We start from the raw sequence: 5,178 nt of genomic DNA on the forward strand, positions 1-5,178 counted from the left end.
GTCTCTACAGTCTTCAGTTAAAACTAATCACTTCCTGTGCACCAATGTCAACGGATGGACATGAGATTCACAACACTGCTATACTTGAGAGATACAGAAGTCAAAACATCAGGTGTGTCAATGGCTTGAATGCAACAGACATCATTAATGTGTAACCATTAACGTGTCAATATGTTTGTAAAAAAAAAATGATATTTAGAAAACATAATGCATGAAATCTTAAAACTTTAAGAACATTTACATTTGTAACTCCCTTCAAGTTTCCAATTGGACTGTAGTTAAAGAACATGAGCCAACAAACTTTGGGTAGCATTTAAACATGGCAAATGACAGACGCCATTCATGTTCATGAGTTCTTGAGTTTAGCCTTCTGCTTAACATTTGACTTACAATAAAAATAAACAACCTTTCAAACTTTTAACATTACATTTTTCCTTTATAAACAACCATTCCAAACTGACTGTAGTTTGTAGGAAAACAACAATTGAGAAACATATTTTTTTCTCTCAGTTGTTTCAATATTTTCAACTGTCCAGCGCTGTCCTTGTCAGCCTACGGGAGCCATTCTTTATCTTCAAGTGTTTGGGACTTTGGGGACAGTTGTTACCATCCAAGGTCAGCAACTTATCTGGAAGGACTTAAATGTTGTATTTGAGTTTCCTGGGGATAACTTAGGGTTGAGTGTGTAAATCAGCCAAAAGAGTATGGCATCCCAAGGGAATGGCTTCCTCAGGTGCTAATGCACTTCCAACACCCTCAAAATCACCACTCCAACATTCCTTCTGGCTCGTCCTTCTTCTTCAGCACCTTCTTTGTGAATCATACATCCCCATGGTGGTCTGTGTATCTCTCTTTTTAGCTTCCCTCACTTGTTTTGACGTTCTAATGTGTGAAAAAAAATATTAAATTGAAATAAACTATAAAATAAAGGAAAACATGCAAGATAAATACTGGAAAGCTACAGTAAAATATTACTAACCAAAAAAAAATATTCCTTGACCATTGTTGTACTGCCTTGTTGAAGTAGACACACAGACCTATCTTAATTGACATCAATCAGCTCAATGGTTGGTCCCTCTTGCAAAAGAAGGAATATTAAATATCTCCAATTTAAGACATTTCACACTGTTTATAACCATAATATTATTATTATGTGATGTATTTTATATTACTATTATATTATTATTATTATTATTAGAGTTTGCTAAACCATCAGCCCGAGCGGCAGTAATGATTTCTCTTCCTTTGCTAACGAAGCCAGATATATTCACAACAAGCCATGGACTACTTTGAGCTGTAGCTGCTAGCTCGTGGTTAACAAAGATAGGGCCACTTAGCTAGCACTAGATTTTGCCAGCAAGAAACGAGGCACCATAGGCATATTATTTGTTAAAACCTTAAATTCACCAACCTCTTACACAACAAAACGACTCATATTTATACATCAAATAACATCGCCCTAGTGTAACACAATGGATGGAAAAAAAAGTTTGAAAAAAACTACCAAACTGCGCTACGTGGTTGTATTCTTCCTTCATGCACCGGAGTTTCATGTCATGTGCAGTTTCTCTGTAGGCCAGACAAAGTGGGGTTTCCCTTACCAAACTCCCAGGGGTTTTGTCGGTCTTTCTCTCCCCTTCCAGCACTACCGCCACCTACTGTCAGGTGTGTGTGAATGGCACATAACTGCCTTATGTGATCAGTCACATAAGTTTCTCAGTTTGTTTACATTCAGTTTATACTAAGTACATTCACATTATGTTTATTTATTTTTAGTTTATTTTAAATTCAGATTTTGTATATTTCACTTACATTTTACTTATATAATATTGTTTCATGTTTATTAGGCCAAGAATAATTTTTTTGAGTGCAGAATGCCCTGAAATGTTCTTTTTTATCAACCCACTGGGCGTGTTTAGGAGATCAGACACCGCTTTTCAGAGTATTAGTGATCCGATATCAGTATGATTTTGATGGATGCATCTAAATGAACACTAGTTTTGAGGGGATTAAAGCCTGGAAAAGTTTTGAAAATTTGGAACAGACAATACTTTTTAGACAGGTGTGATTTTGTTTCATTCAGCTAATACAGTCAAGCAGCAGCAGAAATTGTGTTCAAATATTTCACAAAACAATTAAGGCAGGACCGACATTCAATCAAATTTCTGTCTTTTTACTGATGAATGTTGCAATTTAATCCCATTCTTGTCTGCCTGAAACTGGCATTGATGTAAAAATACACTACAGCTGTCGATTGACTAGTGTTGCTAAGACTGTCACATCCTATTATAGCTATTAAAAACTTTCAGTTTTAATGGACAGGGTGTATCCTGGTTATATCACAGTTTGGCTCAGTTTGACAACTTATTGTTCAATTGTTTAACATGCATTCTGTAGACCCATTTAGGTTAGGTTAGGTTAGGAATGTCTCCCCTTTCTTTTGGCAATCTTTATAAAACAAAAAAGGCTGTGCATGTTGACAGAAAAAAAATGAATTTATGTTTTATATAGGGAGGTGGTGCTTAGCACCATCAAAATGCTCACGCAGAATGCCAAAAAAAAAAATAATAATGACATAGATAACAAGAAGACCTTCCGCTAAGGCCAAAAGTCACAGCTTCATATGATATGTAAATCTGCAAGCAATACCGCTATATATGTCTGTATTACAATTTTACCCAATCTGCAATGTTAAAGGACAAATTCCGGCGCAAAATGACACCTGGGTTAATAACACTTAATTTACAGAGTTGGTCTGTTCTCTGGGATATGTTTTTCATTCTAATCGCACACGTGACCAGTTTTAGCCACAAACCGCTAATTACCGTATAACGCTAGTCAACGGGCATTAAGTAAAGTGAAAAGAAACTATTCATATACCACTAACAAGGCTCAAAATAGCACCACACTTCTCCCCGGCAACAACGTGAGTTCACATAAGATTGGTGCGTTCAAGTCACATCTCAGAATGGACTGGTCAACGACTGTTTTCCCAAGATGGCGCCCGCCTGTATACGTGAGTTACTGGTTGTTCTAAACTATCTTTTTAATAGACTGTATAGTACACTTACAAAGTCTCAATGCTTCGTTTACCAAGTAGGCTCAATTATGCTACTGTGTAAGTGTGGTGCTATTTTGAGCGCTTGTTAGTGGAGTATAGAAATAGCTTTCTTTTCACTGTATATTTATGCCCCGTTGACTAGCTAATACGGTAATTAGCGTTTCTGCTAAAACCCCTGGTCACGTTGCCGATACGAAATGAATAACATATCCAGGAACAGACCAGACTCGGTAAAATAAGTGGGTTATTACCCCAGGTTCATTATTGGGCCGGAATTGTCCTTTAACGAAAGTGAAAACTAATTTGTGTGTCCACCCTATGATTCAGATCCCCTCTAAAATGTAATGAGATCTTCCTTGACCCAAGCTACACCCTTCTACTAAGTTTTGTAAAAATCAGGCCAGTAGTTTTTCTGTAAATCTGCTGACAGACAAAGAAACAAATGGCACCAAAATGAGGAAATAAAGGAGCTTCTTGAGTCTGATTGCATTCTTAAATATTAATCATGGTGCCCTGAGGAAAATATAAATTTTCAATCTATATTGTCAACCGAGAATCTGTAAAAATTGCTCTTCTAATAGTTGTCACTCTCATGAGCAGTTCTTAAAACCAACACAACAGCAGGAAGCTTTCCATATGGGTATTCCCAGGAGTAAATCTTCATCAAATGGGGGTCTGTGGTCTAATCTGCATCTATTTCAGGAACCACAGTGTGAGTATTTCTGGGAAGCCCTCTTGTAGGGCCATGTTGTTTAGGTTATGTAGTGCCTTAGTAATACTAATGTTTGGATAGGGAGCAACAGCAGCAGAATGGTCCCAGAGCCCCTTATTATCCCTCTGAGCTCCCCTTTAATGCTGCCTGTCTCTGGCACTCTGGAGCCCTACCAGAGAGAAATTAGCCCTCTAATTGACAGACAAAAGAAAGTTCATCTCTGCGCTATATTATGATCACTGTCTGATCTCCTCTTGCTTCTCTCTGTTTTCTCCTCTCTTCCTGCTCCCTCTGTCACTTAGTCACTTGTGATCTCTCTCATTCCCTTCCAACTCTCTGTCTCTTTTTCTCTTCCCGTCTCCCTCTTTCATCCCTCCTCTTCAGAGAGCCGTCCTATCCCTCTGCTCGTCTCCTTCCCATAATTCATAGTGACAGGAAAGGTTAGAGCAAGCACGTCAGAGCTCTGGCTGACAGAGAGGAGAATCGAGTGTCTTTTACAGCTGTGTCGTTACACACTGTTTACAAGACGGCACAGTTTGACTGAAAATACTGAAATGCAGCTCTGTCTGTGACATGAAATAAAGTCAGAGAGACAGTGTTGACATGTGAGGATTAGTGCTACACTTACTATAACATGGCTATCATCCTGTCATGTTCTATGATGCAGGGTATTCTTTCATTAGAGCTTTATTTGGCACTTTTAGCATCCACAATTGAAGGTTGCATAATTTTTTCTTTTACAGTTGAAGTCCAAATAAAAAAAAGTACCCCTTTTACCATTCATAGGCACTGCCAAATCAAACAGTATTTGCTAAATTCAAACATGCAGGTAAGGTGGGAGGCTGGAGGCACAAACACATCACATTAGTCATTAATCATCCCTCTAATTAAGCCCAGCTGAGAACGTTTCATGCTTAACAAATCATCAAAGATATTTTTCTGTATTAAAACAGGTCAGCTGAATTAAGCAAACCAGTTTAAAGATGAGATAATTTCACATTTGAACAGATTTAGTTTAATAACTACCTAAATCCTGGCTACCTTAGAATGTTTTGTTTATAACAAGTGATGATACAAATGCTGTTTGAGAGGTTTCCATCCTGCCAAAATAAAATTATCAGGGAGATTTTCTGAATTTTCCAATATCAACACATTGGCTTCAGTCTTTAAACAACTGTTTTGGTCTTTGGTGATGCACCTCTTCTCATCTAACTTTGATCTAAGTCTAACCCATGCACGTCAAGTGATGTAGTGTAAAGAGACAAGAGAGTAAGCAAGATGGGGTGGATGGATTGGTCAAACAAACACAGGACTTTCTCCCAGAAGACTAGGGTTGTGTCCCGTGTGCAGTTTTACGTTACATAACGTCACATATGACATACATACATCACAGTAATGGCAACAT

Source organism: Morone saxatilis, unplaced genomic scaffold (genome assembly GCF_004916995.1).
Source record: "Morone saxatilis isolate NCDOM2014 unplaced genomic scaffold, NCSU_SB_2.0 Contig10, whole genome shotgun sequence".
NCBI lineage: Eukaryota > Metazoa > Chordata > Actinopteri > Moronidae > Morone > Morone saxatilis.